This window comes from Pteropus alecto, unplaced genomic scaffold (assembly GCF_000325575.1).
Source record: "Pteropus alecto unplaced genomic scaffold, ASM32557v1 scaffold87, whole genome shotgun sequence".
Classification (NCBI taxonomy): Eukaryota; Metazoa; Chordata; class Mammalia; order Chiroptera; family Pteropodidae; genus Pteropus; species Pteropus alecto.
The window spans coordinates 4512706-4532132 of NW_006443225.1; the positions used below are offsets into that span (position 1 = coordinate 4512706).

Below are 19427 nucleotides of genomic sequence, written 5' to 3' on the forward strand. Positions count from 1 at the left end.
TAATCAAACACCTCGTTATATAAAATTTCCCCAATTTATATTTCATAGAAAATACTTTTTCAAATGTATATCATTTAATCTATATTGCAAGTCATTAGTGAAATATAATTATAAACCCATAATGTTCTGAAAATTCCTTTTACGACCGATTCCTATAGAGTTAAGTGAAATTAGTAACTATTACGTATCCAAAAAGAAGTTGGTAAAATAATTTTTGTCACTATAATGAAAACTAGTAATGGTTCTGTAGGATTAACCAAGCCTGCCACTAGCTCGTCCCCGTTAATTACTTCTAAATGATGTTTCTGACAAAACTGAACCATGAGAAGTGTTTAGATACTACTCTTCTGAAGAGTGTGTTACTGGGAAGAAGATAGACAATGTGGTGTGGGGAACAGATTGCTACTGTTAATAATGGCTTAATTTAGAACTCTCTCTGTGCCTTTTGGCGATAATCCTGCACCGTATCTCCCATTATTGCATCTGAGACACAGAGAAATCCAGTCACTTGTCCAGAGCCACACAGGTGAGAAGAAGCTGATTCAAAAGTTAAAACCCAGGCAGTCTGGCTGTTATTAGAATGCATGTGTTTTACCTAAGCATCAAACTTCCTCTCACAGGATTTGGCTTCTACAACTAATTTTACCATTAAATTGTGCAGTAGGCAAACTTTTTGTTATTGAAAATGTACAATGTAAATATGGTATTGATAGTATGAAATTGAAGACTTATAAGAACTCAGGAAATGTGAAAGGGCACACAAGCGAGTAATACACAGATCATTTCCTTAAAATATAAATTTTAATATACAGAATAAAATCTAAGATTTTATCTCCCACTTTCTCCAAAATTTGTGGATGTGAATGCTTCTGAATCTGACCAGGAAAATTTCTGTTTGGGTTCAGTACATTATTAGACTAACTGTATCGTCAAGTTTGGTTTGATTATCGTAAGTCACAGAAGTTAACAGGATTTACTTTGAAAATCTGTTGCCTTTTGTAGGTGATGGATTTCCAGTTTTTTCTTAGTTATGAGTTTTCTTCAGCTTTAGCCTGAGAGCCAGATTCAAAATAAGATACCTTATTTGACAGCTGGTCATCATTTTAGGCTTAACCGAGGCAAACTATTTAATACTTTATTGAAGAGCATACAAAGACCCCCACAATAATTTTAACTCCATAGTAATTTTACCTGGATTCGAGAGTGGGCACATTTCTTTAATTTTTGCTTTTGCAATGACTTCTGAGGTCCTTTTTCCATCTCTTCTGGCTCTGAATTATTATTCATCACTCTAGTCAAGACCATGATTTTTGACGCCTTGATTAGTACTTTTTCCACTGTGCAAGGAAATCTGCATGATATCTCAAACAACATTGAAAACTAATTAGCACTTTAGGACAAATAAGTGGCAACTGCTAATCAGGATAAATAAAGTGAGACTCAGATTTTGTAGCACGACCACTTAGATCTTCGTGGTATCGATTGTATTTTTCATTCCTCAGTGCAGGAATCTGTAGTTTAAGTCAGCCGGTGGTACTGTACATCGATTTAACCACTCTTTGTTTCTCTGGGTTGGAGGAAAAACAAGAATGCGCTTTAAAAATCACTTACAGTTTATAAGGTGACACATTAATCCTCAAAATGACAGGAAATCAAGATGATTTTGTCTGTGGGGTTTAATTTATTAAAATTTAATTTGCTCGTGTGCTTTGCTCCGATAGCTCGGCGCTAGCAAACTAGCTATAATTAGATTAGCAGCCTGCTAAACGCTGATGACAGCCTGCGCCTCAGAGAGCATGTGCTGGATTCTGCCTGAGCCTCTCCTCATTGGTTGCTAGCACTGCTGCTCGCCAGTTTGATAGGTTTCCACTGTACTCTTTATGCATTGGAGACATAGATACAGAGATACTCTGCTGTGTTCTGGCCACAGTGGAGGTGCTTAGCTGGTAACGTTAAAAGAAGGAAGAAGGCACCGAAGAGAAGGCGTTAGTCTTTGTTGTAGAGCGTCGGCAGTCGCCGGCTGCCAGCTGCCAAAGGAGATCAGTGAGGAAGTTTCAGTTCATGGTAATTACTTTGAGTCTTTATCTTGCAGGAAAAACACGGCCGTGCATGAAATGAAGCGTGTTCATCATGTCCTCTGTTTAATTTGATCTCGCTTTTTTGTTAATAGCATGCATTCTCCACCGTTCCATACTAAAATATGTTCTCCTGGAGAAGGCTTGGCAGGTAAACAGCTGCCCTGCTCCTGAAGGAATATTGTTTTTACCTGGATTCGAGAGTGCATGTGCTGGGGAGTGATTCTTATTGGTTCTCTTCTGTTTTGGAAAGCCCGATATTGCATCGATTTAGGTGTCTTTGGAGGTGCGTTTCAGAACCTGGCTGACTTTGTCTGCATCGAGTCCGGACTCTCCTGAATAATGAGCGATCGAGGAGAGTCCAGTGAAACACACTTTAATTAGGACAGGGCAGCGGCTCTCCCGATGTCAGTGCAGGGTCCTACGTAGCAGAAGTAATGTGCTATTGTTTCTTCAAAGATGAGTGCAGCCTTCATTTTGGATGGTTTTCTTTGTTTCACCTTTTGTAGTTTTCATGAAGCCTTTTTTAACAGAGGGAACATTAGCATATCCCATTCTACCAAAAATACTTGTCCGTATGTATTCAGCTCGTGCCAAAGAGAGATTTTTTTGACTCTGGGCTTTGTTTAACAGGGATGTTGCTTTTGGAGTTGAAATTAATCACAGGAAGGTGGGGTTCTTACCACTTGGACTAATGTTTGACAACATTTTAAAATTTCTGTTAATGGTCGCCCGGATTATTTTCCAAATCAAACAATAAATAATCTTAAATTCTGTAGTAAAGATGGTACATTCTGAAGGAAAGATATTTAAATGGCCAAAGCTGAGCCCAAAGAAACCCAAACAGACGCAATGTGAGTTTTTGCTTCTCAGGGTGCCTTCTCCATAGAGTTCTGTTTTATTCCAGAAGAGCAGCCCCACCCTCGCTGCCGTCTAGTTCTCAAACTTAAAAATTGATGTGCTTACCGTATCAGACTGTGGAGAGCACAGAAACTCGTGTATTGAGTCACCAGTCACACGGCTGGCTGGCTGCCACCATGCGTCTGGTATCAGTGGAGAGCCCTGCTGATACCTGAGGCTGTCAGAATTATTTCCCTGCTCCTGACATGCCAAACATTGCCATTTAAGTCTTCTGTTAAAATGAGTGCTTTGATTTAAAACTATATACCAGTTAAAGGGGTTCCGTATGTTCTTTAGTAGAGGAAAACTTCAGGTTACTCACTCTGCTTCACTGCCCCCTCCCAAACTCCCACACGAGTCCATCCTGAGGTCTAATAAATCACCGGATGTAATATTTCGTTCAACTATTAGTTTTCAGGAAAAAACAATAAGGGGACGATTATGAAAGCTAGCCATTTATTGTAATACAGCATCGTCTGTGATAAGAAAGTTTGATAGTCGGCCATCGTCATGCGCAGTCTGCAGTGTTTGCAGCTTTAAGATCCCATGTGTGCCGAAATGAAACGCACGTGAGGAGGGTGGCTTCCTGTCCGGACCCCCTGTAACAAGCCACGCCCCGTTCCCAGTTCAGGGGGTCCTGCAGCTGGGGATGGAGGAGGGCAGTTCCCGGGATTGTGACGTTGCGCTTCTTCACTTGTCCAGACCCCGCTCTCCTGTTTCACTCCTGCATCCTTCACCTGACATACTCCCTGTGGGGACACGGAGGATAACCTTTCTCTGCATCCACGATCAGGCTTGGCACGCCTTTCGGGAAGAATAAATTGATGCAATTCCTTAATTGCTTCTCCCTCTTCTTAATCTCCTGAAATACTTCCTAAATTACCGTGGTCCGAGAGAATTTCTAAGAAGTAGGCTGCCTGAAAAGTAAGTTACTCTCGAACGTAAACATTGCCACCCTCCTTTTGTGAGCACAGCCCCGTGAAGCTGTGTGTGTGTCGCTGAAGGCTGTGGGAAGGAGTTCTAAGTGATGTTGATTCTCAAGGGCTGGATCTTAAAAGACTTTCTGTGTCTAGAAGGGACTTCTTAAAAATGTAATGTAAATTATACATGTATATTATATAATGCACTATCATATCCCAAAGGATCTTCCAACATATACTAAAGGGGTATTTTTCTAATAGCACTAAATAAAACGTTATTTATATTTTCACAAAGTAACAAAATCTGTACTTTTAGCTTCAGCTGAGTCACGTCTTACCTTTTTTTTTTTTTTTTTACTACATTAAGGGGAACCCTTATGTGTATTTCTGTGATAAAAAATAAAAATAAATTTCTTGGACACTTTTAAGATTTTGCTATTTCCCCTCCTTATCATCTATCTCATAGCTCTTCACTGACGAGAGAATAACATTTCTGACCAACCAAAACTAGGTCGATTAGCATGAACTAGAGTATAAAACATGTAATATTTTCAGATTAAAGCGTTATCTATTGTAAGAGATCCCATCTGACTTTTCCTCCTAGGGGCTTATGATCATAGCAGGAAAGATAGTTATCAGTTTAAAAACAAAAAGTCACTTCCTGTAGAATATGATGTGCCACAAAGCCACTGGGCTGCACAAGGCCTGAAATAGTAGTAAAAAGGAAGGCGCAATGGGCAATACGTGCTGCGGGGGGTAAGAGTTCTGGGCTGGCTTTATCACTGGTCACTTGGGCATCTGTGATATCAAAAGAACTGAGGGAGATCTGTCATTAGCAGTCAACAAATATTGCAAGGTTGACCCTCCTAAAGTTTCCTGGGCTGGAAAAACATTCGAAATGACATTAGGCCTCTCACCTAGATGTGCTTATTTTTTTCGTTCATTATTTTATTTTATAATTAGGGGCACCTGCCATGTGCTAGGTCCTCCTAAGCTTTAGCAGGAGGAAGAGAGATGGCCCTAGCTGCAAATAAATAACAAGAGGGGGTACAAGGAGCAGAACGAGGAGCTTCCAAGCTTGGTGATTCCAAGGAGGGGTGACCGTTCTCTAGAAAGATGCGGGGAACAGAAAGGCTTCAGAAAAAGAGGGACAGCAGTGTCTGATCTGGAGCACCCTGTTCCCACCCATCTCATACCACATCCACTGCTGTTAATGTTAAGTGGGAGTCGGTGTCTCCGCTGATTGGTTTCATATTTTATATTGACTTTCAGTTTCACCATGTCGTCTGATTGCTGATCAGTAATAAGTGTAATAAATTGACCCCTGAAGGATGCAGGGTTTAGGGATACTGACCCCTATGCGGTTGAAAATCCACATATGACTTTTGATTCCCCATAAACTTAACTATGCCCATTATCTTCGGGGAATTGGCTCCGGGAACCCCCTTGGATACCAAAACCTACCAATGCTCAGGTCCCCGGTATAAAATGTCCAGATCGATGCATAAGGTCAGCCCTCCACATCTGCAGATTCCCACACAGAGGCTGGAAAACAGGACAGGTTTTTATCGGAAAAAAAAAAAAAATCATGTATATGTAGACCCACACAGTTCAAACCTGTGTTCAAGGGTCAACTGTATAATTTTTTTTTCTCATTCCTCAGTTGTCAGAATACACACTAGATTGTTTTATGGAAGTACTTTTATTTAAATATATTTACATGGAATGTGAAAAAGTGTTTAAACGTATGTAGTAACTTAAAAATGCGTCTTAAAGATATCACACAATATTTTCATTACTGTTGTACTCTTAAATAATTTAGTGATTACTTTTGTCACTGTTGGCTTTTATTGGGAATTGTCAATTGCTATTGGTTGCCTGTTAACGCTTTTTTTAATTTAACTGACTCATTTATTAAAAGTCACTTATTCTGTATGTGCTCATTAAAGACAAGCTTATAAAACTGGGGCTTGGATTTTAACACTCGCATTTAACCTTACTGTAATTGAGGCCTTTTGATTTCCTTACGCACTTAATTGAATTTAGACATGTTTTAAATCTCACCAAATTTGGAGGGAAAGTCCACTTTAAGTGTCATCTATTTGTGTTAGATTTTGCCACCAGTAGAATGTCTACATGGAAACAGCTACTGCATTCCTGGTGCTGAGGCCTCTCCTAATTCTGTAGTGTTTTGCCCTAGCCAGGCTTCCACACCGCATTTTTCACAAGCCTTCCTTCCTCCACCCCTGCTCTCTGAACTGGAAGTCTCTTCAGAGGTGATTGTCAAAGGCAACAGCTCTGGGCCCTGCTGGCTTCCCTTCTGTGTTCCTTCTGTCTCAGATAGTGCCTTCCCAGACTCCTTCTTTTCTGCCAGCTCTTTGGGTAGGTATCCCCCAATGTTTTGCCCTTCATCAGCTTTTGTGTCACTTGCTGTCCATTGGTTGGAAAGCCACAGACTTAGTGGCCACTTCTGTGTCCCCCCTACCCTTACCCCTCTAGTCCAGCCACCCCGGCCTCTTGTGCTCCTTCTGCCTCAGGACCTTGGCTGCCCCACTCTGCCTAGAAAGCCCGCCCCTCAATAAACCCATGGCTCGCTCCCTCACTGCCTTCAGGTTTTTGCTCAGATGTCTCCCACTGCCATCCCAGTGGAACATTCTGAGTTAGTATCTACTGTATTTAGACTCGTTGTTCTGAAATGTAGACTCAGAGGTCAGAGATTTCTATCTTAACCCCCATAGCCTAGAACAGAACTTGGTCCCTTTGGGGCCCCTGGTCCCTATTCTGAAATGAGGACTGCATATCAGATGGACTGACACTCTGCCTGTCACACCTTGGATGGACTCGGACTCAATTCCAGAAATGAGATGATGTCTTGTAAACCTTTATTTATGTGACTTCTCACAAAGATATTTATATTCTTTCTGTGTAATCACTGCCTATGGTTAAATGTCTCCTTAAAAAATATAGTTGAAGCGAGCATAACACTTGGCTTCTAAATGAAGTATGTATAAACGAACACATTTTGGTTTACCTACATGTTTGTTATTTATTTATTTTTTAACTATTGACCAATTTTTAAAAGAATTATCATTTTCTGTCTTTCTGTATATTTCATAGCCTGCCTGTTTTTGTCAAATAAAAAAACAATAACGATCCTTTCTTTCTTTCTTTTTAGGTATTTCATGCTGCAGAGAGAACTTTAAGAAAAGAAGAATTTCCTGTGACTTCTGTCTCCCATCCATAAAATACTCATTCCTCCTTCAAGTAAGTAAGTATATTGCTTTGCTTTGATCCAGTCTCGGCAAAAGGTATTGATTCTTTCTGAAAACTAGTGTCATTATTACATTAAGACAAAGAAGCTGAGGTTTCAGATATTTTGCTATCCGGCAAAAAAAAAGAGTGTCTGCCTTTGAGGCTGCCGGGATCTAAATAACAGTGACAATGATTTGTTTTGCCAAGGGTTTCTGTGATATGCTGTCTACATATCTGCTAGTAGTTATGTTTTTTTAAAGGCTGCGTTATACTTACCAATAATTAGTAACCAGGTATTTAGCAGTACATGGATTTGAAGACTGAAATAATAAACATCTTTACAGTCCAGTGCGAAGTACACTGTCTGTGGTTGGGGAATGGGATGGTGTTTTCTGAAGGGCCAGTTTTATGGAGCCAGCAGCAAGTGCCCTTGGAGTTTTGGGGACAGAGGTCTTTGCAGGATGGCGTCCCAGTGCAGGTCGTGTGGAGTGGGCAAACCCACATGCTGGCCCAGGCACAGACCAAGGTGGGAGGGATGTCGCGGATAGCCAGTGGACTCGGGAATGTGCATGCGCCATGAACTACACTGCTGGGCACTTTGTCCCACATCCACGCCCCTCCTGACATTTCTTCTGGTTTCCAAAGCTGACGGAGAACCTGGAAACATCCTATGGCCAGACCCATGAAAGAGCCAAGTAAGTGGATGAATTGGGTCAAGGTACAGATGTTCCTCCTTTTTACAGAGGGGCTGAGAGTTCAAAATCACCAGATGAGGTGGTTGAAAATGTTTGGGAAATCGAGAGACAGCTCTCCACCTAACTCAGGTCTGCAACAACTTGACTGGTAAAGAGCAGCCTCTTGAGAGGGTCGTATTCCCCTGTGACCATGTGCTTTGATTTGATCGACCGCCTTCCTTGAGTCTCCTCTCCAGCCTCCATATGAAATATACCATTACTTATATCATATGCCATGCATTTTATAGTTTATTATTACTGCATTATGCGGTACCTTGTTAGAGAGATATTGCTCTCCAGGAATTTCAAAACCTAACTTAAGCTGACAAGTAAGAATCAGCCTGGTGGAATTCTGCAGTCTCTGGAAAGAGATTTTAGAAAAGCCAACAAGACCCTTCAGTGATACACCCCAAAATCCATCACTCTTCTCACCATATTGCCTGTTCTTCTTATCCCAGATATAAGAAGTTCTGACATGGGAGCCTTGGGCTCCTGTTGGCTGGAAGGGACTCAGCGGCTCCCACCCCCAGGCCTTGTAGAGCCCAGTTGGTAGAACTGCACCTGAACACAGGTGGACTGCCTCCAACAGGGCTTGTGTTCTCCACTCTGCATCCTTCCAGCAGCCCACCCATCCCGGTTTGCCCACAAGTGAGAGGTTTTCTGGGACAAGTGTTAAAAACAGGAAAACTCCCCAATAAACAGGGACCTGTTAATCCCTCTCGTGATTCTCAACACCCCCACTCTCTCATACACAGCCGGGTGACGTTAATACTCACTGAGCTGGCTCCTGACAGCTGGTGAATTTGCAGCCCTAGTGGCCAGGAAAGAACTTGGGGTGGGGCTGAGTAGACATGGCTGTAACCTCAGCTTCAATGCTTACCAGCCTTGCTCATGGACTTCACTTCTCTAAGCCTTGGTTTCCCATAGGCTAGATAATAGTAACAGCCAGCTAGTAGGGATTTCGGAAAGGTTGCATGGCATAGCTATGAGAGGTGGCCGGTACAGCATAGACAGACATGCAAGAAGTGAAGCCCCCGCGCCCCACCTTTCTCCCTTCCAAAGGAACTGTGTGGAGAAGACAATCTGTTACCTTCACAGACCTTTGTCAATATTATTAGTTAGCTAGGTCCTGTGTCGGGAAGATTAGAAAGGATTCAACCATGTGACTCATTAACACAATGTCACCTGGGTTGTAAACAGTAAACCCTGGCCCCTACATCTAATTCTCAAATAGTATCAAGTCATTGTGTGCAACTTACCTGAAGTTGTTTTTCTATCAGCTTCCCCATAAATAGAAACTTTTTAAAGTTAAATTGGTCCAGAGAAGGATAGGGCGATAGATATGTTTATTATTATTTTTTTATTTTTAAATACAGTTGAAATTCAATATTATTTTATATAATTTCAGGTGTACAGCATAGTGGTTAGACATTGATATAATTTATTGTGTGATTCTCCCCAATTAGTCTAGTACCCATCTGGCACTATACATAGTTATTACAATATTATTGCCTGTATTCCCCGTGGTGTACTTTACATCTTCGTGACTATTTTGTAACTACAAATTTGTACCTCTCAATTTCTTTACCTTTTTTACCCAGCTCCCTAACCACCCTCCCATATGGCAACCATCAGTTTGTTTTCTGTATCTGTGAGTCTGTTTCTGTTTTGTTTGTTTGTTTGTTTTGTTTTTTAAATTCCAGATATAAGTGAGATCAGGTGGTATTTGTCTTTCTCTGACTGACTTATTTCACTTAGCATAATGCCCTCTAGGTCCATCTATGTTGTTGCAAATTCTTTTTATATAGTCGAGTAATATTCCGTTGTAATTATGTACTACATCTTTATCTAATCGTTTATTGGTGGGTACTTAGGTGGCTTCCATAATAGAAACATTTTTTTAGTGCCTTAAAGATTATTGTTTATTGAAAAAGCATCGTTTTTTCTTATTATCCAAATGTTTTCAACTGTTTTAGGCCATTTTTGCATTTAAAGTTCACTAAAACTTGTTTTTTTTCCGAGCTCTTAAATTACAGATAAGTAGCCTTATGAAGACTTAATTATCATTAACATTTTTCACTACTCAATACATATATTTAAGATCTTAGTGTATAAGGTGGGTCTTTTTAAAAAGTGGGCCCTAGTTTAAGAAAATTTAAAAAAGAAAATGAAGGCATAAAATGACTTTGTAATATTCTTTTGGTCAAACTTTTGAATTTTTTTCAGCCTAGAACATGAAATCTAGTGTAATGTATATATAAGTCATCTTAAAAACGATACACAAACACCAATTTCTATGCATGATTCATGGGATCATAATTTCAGGAAACAGGTGACAGTGTTCCCTTTGTTTTTAGTTTCTTGGTATCTTAATCAAACTTAAGTCATTGATAGTCACTTTCTCCTGGAAGGTTTCCTTTTTCAAAACTTCTCTGGGACGAATTTTTCTTCTTTTTATAGTGTGAGTGCTAGGTACTTGAGAAATTGCTGGGAGCAAAAACAACTTTTGAATGTTTTTTTTGTGTTAAATGGTCCTGACCAAAAATACGTGCTAGTTTTCCCTAAACACCTTTTTTTCCCATTTTAGAGTTTCCCAGAGCTGGTCCTCCATAGCAAGTGATATGTTCCTTGTCCATGACTCATCTGCCTTTCACGCCAGCATCTCTCTGACTTTTGCCTTTTCCTAGATCAGCTCTTTGCCAAGTAATGACTCAGAGCTCAGGTTCCACCAGCACGGTCAGGTGTGGCTCCTCTAAAGCCATCTCAGCTGACCTTGAGCAAGGTCTCCTGAGGAGCTAGAGAGAGCTGGCCATGGTAATGAGACCCACCGTCCAGTCGAACAGAGCCAAGCTCTTGTCCTTGCTTGTCACTTTGTAAAGAAGAAGAGGAGGGGGCCTTCTCTGGGAAAAGCAGCTGGGATTTTAGTTGGTTTATTCTCATTATTCACAAAAATTGAATAGGCTTCTGGAAGGATAGATATAGGGATATTTCTGTCTCTAAAATAAAATACTCCTAAACTCACAAAGAAAGTTTACTTCTGTTTTTGAGAATTTAACACAAACTTACTATGAAGTTCAAGAGGCCACTATTGATTACAATTTAAATTGTTAAATTACCAACTAAGTTATCTGGCATATTTACAATGTTTTTCTTTCTTTTTTTTTTTTAATCAAATGAAAGACAAATTCTGTAAGTTACTGTGTATGCATGGCGTTGTCCTTGTTAATTACTGATGGCTATTACAAGGTAAATCATTTCATTGGCAATGTAGTCATTGCTTTTCTACAAAGATAGCAGAAAAGTTAAGCCCATCACCTCTGGAAGGCCTGCCCTAGGCGTGCTGCGCTAGAGGTGCTGTGTGCCTCATCTGAAGTCTTCATTTGACCTGCAGAGACATATTAGAATGTTTATTGTGTAGACAAAGGTGCAAGAATGAAAGAGTTTAACCCTTATACCAGAGGACAACCATGTGACCAGACATGCACTGGATATAAAACCCAAGTCTGCACAGATTCTTCTATCAAACCCTTACCAGATCTTTCACACCTGTTTGTTTATGATGATGAGGCCATAAATGGAATGAGGAAGTTGGTTGGGAAAAATTGGGAAGCCGGGGAAAGCAGAATGGGGAAAATAAGAAAATATAGATGTCAGTTGGAATATTAGAATGATTCCCTGGAAACCATAGGAAGTCTTCAGTTAATTAAAGAAGGAAAGAGACCAAAAAATAACAAGAGAAAGAGAACATGAGAGCACACTGGTAAAGAGAGAGAGAGAGGAGGATCATGCAGAGTGATTGTAGTTATGCCAGGAGGAAAGCTAGAATATCAAGACCTTCACAGTTTGTCCTCCAACCTAAATGTCTGCTACCATAAGTGGTGTGGATTGAGAATCCTGTGTGCGTTCTGACTACTCAGAGTTCAGAGAGATGCGAAGCTCATCAGGGTCATGTATTAGTGAGCACCGTCCTTTCCACCCTGATCTCTCTCTTCGATAGCCTATGTGATGACGGCACTCTTCCATAATGCTGTGGTCTGTATGTTTTTGTCTTTTACCAAATTTGTATGCTGAAATCCTGAGGATAGAGGGTGGAGCCCTCATGAATGGGATTAGTACCTTTATAAAAGAGGCTCCGGAAAGATCTCTTGCCCTTTCTGCCATGTAAGGACACAGTGAGAAGTATGCGATGCAGAAGAGAGCCACCACCGGAACACAACCATGCTTGAATGGCCCTTGATCTTGGACTTCCAGCCTCCAGAACTGTGAGAAATAAATGTTTATTGCTTATAAGCCACTCAGTCTGTGGCATTTTGTTATAGCTGCCCAAACAGACTAAGACACCTAGGATAAAAATGGTCTCCATGCATGGTCTTTGGGTGGTGTTTAGACATAGCTATTCTCATAGCTTCACGTGTCTATTTTGTCTGTCACTGTCCTGAAATTTATCTCTTAATTTTACTGGAGTCTCATAGGTCTGATTCTCTATAGGACACATTTAAAACAGAGCTCAGCATCATCCTTGGTCAAAGAGAAACAGTTTTCACCATGACAGTAGATGAGAGGACCTTCCTCTGGGAGGAAGTCCCCTCAAGCAACTCCTGGCTCTTTACCGCGCATGCCCACTCAGGCGCCCGGCCCTGCTGACCTGTCCTCCTGCATCCTACATCAGTACTGCCATATTTTCATCACCAGACAATTCCACTACTGACTCAGCCAGCCCGCCTCTAGGCGCTCTGCTCTCAGACCAATCGGATTAGTAAGCAGAGAAATTTTTACAAACACTATTTTTCATGGTGTTACTTCTCTGCTCCTAAGCCCCATATTCTCCTAGTTACCTATCGATCAAATTTAAATTCCAGAGCCTGGCAGTTAAAACTACCTTTCAGCTGGTCTCTACACACTCATCCCAAGTCAGTTTCCATTACTCTTGTTTTCTACATACCTGGCTCGTCAGAGTTTTTATGCTTCTTCTTGTCCAGAATCCTTATTAATTCCCCACTTCTAAAGTCCAGGAGTTCCAGTGAGGCCCATTTTCAAAGTCACTTTTTCCTAAAATTAAAAAAAAAAAAAAAACAAAAACAAACAAACTTTAGAGCGAAATCTAAGATTCAAGAATTTTTAGCATTCATTCAACAAATTCATGCAACAGATTTAGTCACAATGTAGTATTGCCATATATGTTTATAAGTAGTCTTGAAATTATTCTTTGTTTTTAAAGATTTATATGATTCTCAAGTTATATGACGTATTCATTTAAAAACTCTCCCTTAATGCAAAAATCACCGGCTCCCCATTGTTTGAGACATTAGCGGTGCTCTATATCAGGCCACCTCGTCATTCATGTAGTGCGCTGTGAGAACATGGGCTGGGGACGAACCCTGGAGGAGATTTTAGATTGTTGTGCAGCTTTAGCACAGTTCTGTGGACTGATTAACTTCCTGAAGACGAATGAAGTTGATTACCAACCCCAGGAAACCCTTCATAACAACAACGCTTTTATTCAACAACACAGACTGGAAATGTCCAGAATAGAGTGACACCTAAATAGACATATAGAAAACGCAATCAGGAGGAGAATAACAGCTTCTCCTCTGGAAGGAAAAACAGAGCCACTGACAGCAAGAAGCACAAGTAGAAATTCAGTCAAAATCTCACTCATTCATGAGACCCAGTTCGGATTTCCTTTTCTGTGTGAAGACATTTCTTATCCCCAGATCTCCATTTGTTCAGAATTTACATTCTGTGTGCTCATGGTCCCTTACAGCTCTGAGTGCATAGTCGTGGACCGTTTCCAGTCTCTGAGCACATAAAAGGCACTTATCATAATCTGATTTATGTTACAGTAAGTTTCTTCTGCCTCTTTCTAGTAGATTATAAGTGATTTGAAGGTAAGAATTATGCTTTAACTCTGTATCTTTAGAATCCAGCACAGACTCTGGCAAACTAGTAGGATTGCGCATCATTTGTGGACTTTAATAGGACTGAAGAACTTGTTATGCATATAAAGGAAAGTCACTGTAGGTTTCGCATCTGCTTTTTTACAAGCTCTGCTAGTATCTACAGATTTAAGATAGAAGCGTATATACAGATATAAGCATCTACAGACATGGCAACATGGGAGTAACAGAGCCAGCAGCATCATTTCACTGAGAGACACAATCTACTCCTGGAGAAAGGAAGGAGAAAATGAATTCAGAGACAAAAGAAGACAAACAACAAGAAAACTTGTGGTTTATAGTTGGTTATAGTTGAATATTATAAGAACTTGAGCTTAAACTTTAAACTAGTCAAAGTGGGGAGTAATCAAGCATAATTCGCTTTCTCAAAAGGCCTTTTAAGTCTTCTTTCTCAGCTACATTTAAAATATGGTTTTGTTTATAAAATTCAGCTTAGATATTGTTGTTTTTTAGCTCAAACTTAGTGTTCCCTAGGGATTCACAGATTCAACATTTAAAAACTCAATTACTTGTGATTGACCCAAGTTCAATAATTGCCTTTATGCCTCAATTTGGGAGAGGTACCACCTCAAAGACCACACGTGAGAGCTGATGCAGACTAGGGAGTGAGTGCAGCCATCATCCCCACTGTTCACACTCACCAGGGCTTCATGCTCTACGTGTTAATCTAGTTATCATTCAGGGCTTCCTGCTCTATGTGTTAATCTAGTTATCATTTAGGGCTTCCTAAATGTTAATGTTAATCTAGTTATCATTCCTAAATGTTAATGTTAATCTAGTTATCATTCCCATGAAAAAAATATGAATCCATTGCCTCAGGCGCCTGGCAGTTTAATAGGGGTAAGCTTTTCTGCCCTTGAGACATTCTCCCCCTTTCTCGTGAAGGGGTACAAACTTTATATTTGAAAACTCATTCTGAGAAGAGTGACATCTACTTGTCCTGGAGTCGGAAGTGAAGAAAATGTCAAGAGGTCCGAGAAAGTGGAGGGTCTTAGCAGAACTGAAGCCCTGATTACGTGGACTAATTGTGTGGCTAATTCATCTATAGTTTAGTCTATGACATAGGGAAGAGGCTACTACTGAACTGTGTATTCGAATCTTTGGTCTATTCTAATAGACTATAGAACTGTCTCTGAGTGCCAAGGGTCTAGTCTATGTATTCTCAGAAGTCCACAGCCTGCTTTTCCTGAGGGTCAGAATCCCTCTGGAGGTGTACTTGTGACCAAGACTTGTCTGGCTGACGTTCGAATCTCACGTAGTAGAGGAAAAATGGAGGTAGTGGAATATTCTGGTGGTGTACACTTCCGTTTAGAGATGAACAAACTATTTTCAAACATCACTTAATGGCAGTTGGCCTATAAATAGCGTCAGAGTTTCCATTTTTAAGTGATTTTATAAGATTTCTATGCTTTCCTTCCATCCAGTATAGTGGACTTGAATCACAATTTAAATATTTTTTTCAATTTTTTGAAACATGACTTTTCACTGGAAAGCTTAACATATTGGATACCCTACCATTCTCCCTCTCCCAGGTGAAGAGGGCATGGTGAAGCTTCACTGTTCACCTGTTCACGTGGCTTACTTCCCGAGAAGTTCCTCTCAGGTGCCAGTGGAGTTTCTATAACGTCATTACTAGGGGAATTACAGTAAATATCTTCCTTGCCCACACCCGCAGTAGCATTAGATTCTAAGCACAGTGTAAAGACGCCGTCTTACGGGGTGTGTCAGCGTGGTCATTCCTGGTCATAACGAGGCACGCAATAGCCCGAGCGGTCCGAGCTGGCATTGCTGTATGATTCTCTTCCCTGCGCCCACTGCTGTCTCTGCCTCTCTCAGGCTCTGCGATCTTGCTCTAAACCTGGCAGCAGACAGCAAAAAACAGGAGGAAAAATGCAGGGCTTCGTTTTCTTTTGTTCTCTTAGTTTTATTTGTGGTTCAACATTTCATGTTGTATTTGTAAGAAAAAGAAATGCCCCTCTTTATTATTTTTTGGTCATACCCCTTTATTTAATATAAGAAAATCTTGGAAAGCTGATTCCCTTATAGATTTAATTTAAAATTTTGACCGTCGGCTTGTTGTGAACCAGAAAGATGCAGGCCCGAAAAAGTTTCACTTTCGGAGTATTTTAGGGAGTATAATAAATTTTCCTTGAATGTACCTGGGACTTGTGTTTATAAAGCATTTTAAGGCTACGTTCACTTTCTCCCCCACCAGCTGTATATTTTCTCCGCTTTGAACCTGCCACAGGACGTGTCCCTGTTATGTAATGTGCTGCATTCTGCGTCCGTGTAGCTGTTCGTTCCTCACAGCCTGCCTTGAGCGCTGCCAGTTTGCACATGTGGCACTGCCTGCTGCACTGGCCTTCGTCGGCTGTGTACAGTGATCACTGTCCTAACCGAATCCTCGGCCCTTCTAAGGTCGTCTCCGGGAGTGCTAGGCCAAAGGAAACTGCCTCATTTGGAGCCTTTGTGAGCCTCTCTCTCTCTCTTACTCTTATCATCCTTTGGTAAGTAAGCAATCTGTTAAGAGATGGTATGTATGATTAAGAAAAATTATGTTAGTATGTGATTTTAAGAAACAAGAAATTAGGAGATCGCTTGCAGACATTTTTTGCCAAATCTGCAGCATTTTAGGATTTCTCACTGGACCTTATTAATGATACTTGACATTATGCATGTTTACAGTATACCTTATTAATCTTAAATACAGCTCTGTTTGAAAGCACTGTGATTATTAACATTTGCATCCAATTGATTTCTTATTTTTAAGACTAGTGAAACCTGGTTTTGAAGTGCCATCTGAAATGTTCTTATATCTTAAACTAATAATGAGCTTTTATTACTTTATTGGCCACTTTATCACGCCACTTCATTGGCACTTAGCCTCCTACAGAAGTGGGATCACCGCGTGCTTCTTCGGATACTTCGCAGAGAGTGCTACTTCTGTTCTCAACTTGTTCATCATTGCTGTGATATGTAAAATGTTTTGTGAACTGCCTCCTTTAGTCTCCAGTCTCCTCACTGGTTCGTAATGGATGCTGACACTCTAAGAGCGTACTTCAGTGCCAGTGGTATTTCCCAGCGAAGACAGTGCAGTGCTAATGGGTGAATAGCTCCCTAGCGTGATGACTTACACGATACTGTTCAAGTAAAAGACAGTCGCTGGTGGTTTGCTTAGCATTTATTGGGCACGTCCCAGGGGCCAGTTGCGATGGTCCTTTCTGCGCAGTATGAATCAGTAGTTGTTGGAACAAAGCAGATAATCACGAGGTGAGATTCGAGCCCGTGTTTGTCTGGCTGCAGATCCTTGCCAAAGTGTGTCAGGTGTAATGGTTTTGTGTGCCAGGAGTTTCTCAGACTTTGGAGGTAATTGTGTTCTTTCAATTTAGAAACCATATTATTTTGGCAGATCAGATTTACTAAATGCTTTTCTGAACAAAAGAGCTTGCTATAGATGCCAACCAACCGGTCCACTTTGGGTGTGTTTATTATAATGGCCCCAAAGAGACCAGTGCTCTTCATCACCTCTGTCCTCATTTAGACGCCCTTGGATGGGATACCTGGCTGTCCGGACTCATGTACAATGTCAAATATCATTAATAAGGTCCAATGAGAAACCCTAAAATGCTGCATATTTGGCTTAAAATATTTTCAAGTGATCTCCTAATTTCTTTAATAGGAGATTTAAAGTCACATACTCATATAATTTTTCTTAATTGTACATAGCATCTCTTAATCATTGCTCAGGGACCAAAGGATGATAAGATCTCTGATTGGCTCCTAGATTTCTGATTTGAGGCACTGACACAGTAGTAGCAAGTTTTTTTTTAAACAGACTTACATATTTTACAAAGTACTTGAACTTCAGCGGTCTTGATGGGTAAGAGGAACTATTACCTCAGCCTTATAGAGGAGGCAACAGAAGCATAGGAGAAGCATGCGTTCTCAACATTACATGGTCCACAACTAGAAAAGCCAGAACAAGCCTTTCTATCTCCTACTATCACAACTCCAAAGCGAGACCTCTGCCGGGGACCAACATCTTCACTTGCTCATTAGTAGAAGCAATGAATTAAACTTCAGTGGTTTTCAAACTCTATTCCCTGTAGTACTCGGGATTTCAAGGCTGACAGAGAGTTGAGATTTGAGGCTCTACTTCAGCCAAAACCACACTGCATCTGTCTATTTTACGTACTGAAGTTCCACATAATCTTTACTTAGAGAAAGCTGCTTCAGCTAAAAAATACCTTGAAGACTACTGAATGTTAAGGTTCCTATTGCATTCTAAGTTCCAGCCTTTAGGGGCCAGTGCCAGTTAAATCAATGAAATTAATATAAACATGAATAAATTGTCAATGGGAAAATATGACTCAGCTTATGAAATTAATTTTCAGCTTTCCAAAAATATATCTGTTGGGTAAGACCAAGAGACTTCCCCAGAAGTAGAAGTCCCCAATACCTAGCTGAGTACCAAATACCTAATTAAAACCAGAGTCCTGCCTTCTCTGGGGCTTTACTGCCACCCTTGCCCCTTCAGAACTGTTCTTCACAGTTCAAAGAGCACTAGTAATTGAAAATATAAGGTTGCTCCCTGCTCACCACCACTCAATGGCTCCCATCACTTGCAAGGTCAAATTCATGCCCCTTCGCTTGGATAACAGATTCCCCATGACAGTCCGGGTACCTCTCCTGCTCTGTCCTCCCACCTCACAGGGTTTCCCTCGAGGATGGTGAAAGAACCCACGGCCTCTGAATCCCAGGCTCTCCTTGCCCTTGGTCTTGGGTTTATACTGTCCTGTGCCTGGCACTCAGCTTCCAGGGTCTGCCCAGATGTCATTTCTTCCAGACTGGCTTCATTTAGTCCTTAGGCTCTGTCACTTAACCCCACAAGCCCCTCCGGGTGGGTTTAATAGTCTCTCATGTACCTTCTCACTGAAACAGACTCTTTCAATTCAAATAGTATCTCTCCTCTCTAGTCTGTGATCACCTCAAGGACAGCACAGATTACAGTTGTTTTTTAATCCCTCGCGATTAGAATGTCACCTGGTTCATAGCAGGAACCCAATAAATATTGCCTAAATGAAATTAAATGAAAAAGCAAATTTCATTATGATATATATTTTAAGCAATGCACAGACTATCAAAAATATACATATTTTACACCTGTTATTGGTATGCTGGGATTATGAATAATTGCACAATTAATTTTAAGGGATAATCACAACTTTTCGTTTTTCCATTAAATTTTAGTGTGTGTGTGTGTGTGTGTGTGTGTGTTCACAATTAATTTTAAGGGATAATCACAACTTTTCATTTTTCCATTAAATTTTATTGTGTGTGTGTGTGTGTGTGTGTGTGTATTCATTCAGTGAGTCTTTATAAAACAATGAATTTCCTCGCTTCCCAAGTCATTCCATAGCTGTCTTCATTGTTTTACTGATTTAAATTCCCACTTCCATCAGGGCCCAAATGGTATTTTCAAGTCATATATCTAGTTTAGAACTCTTCCAATAAAATGATATTTCCAATAGAATTTTTTATCTTTCATAGTTAAATTCTGAATTCAATGAATTCTTTCCATAATACAGT

The 19427-nt window shown here is 40.5% G+C and overlaps 1 protein-coding gene across 12 annotated transcripts in view; it reads left to right on the forward strand.

The window, feature by feature from the left end:
- FAM110B (family with sequence similarity 110 member B) overlaps positions 1 to 19427 on the forward strand; it is a 159478-nt gene that overhangs the window by 36906 nt on the left and 103145 nt on the right. For 6 of the 12 annotated variants that reach the window (XR_003043700.1, XR_003043698.1, XR_003043699.1 and 3 more), the window contains one exon: positions 7071 to 7159. The gene's annotated coding sequence lies outside the window, so the exon portion shown is untranslated. Of the gene's footprint in view, positions 1 to 1879; positions 2065 to 7070; positions 7164 to 7792; positions 7843 to 10468; positions 10957 to 19427 lie in introns of those variants that run through there. The other 6 variants (XM_015598590.2, XM_025041186.1, XR_003043701.1 and 3 more) reach the window with 5 other exon arrangements.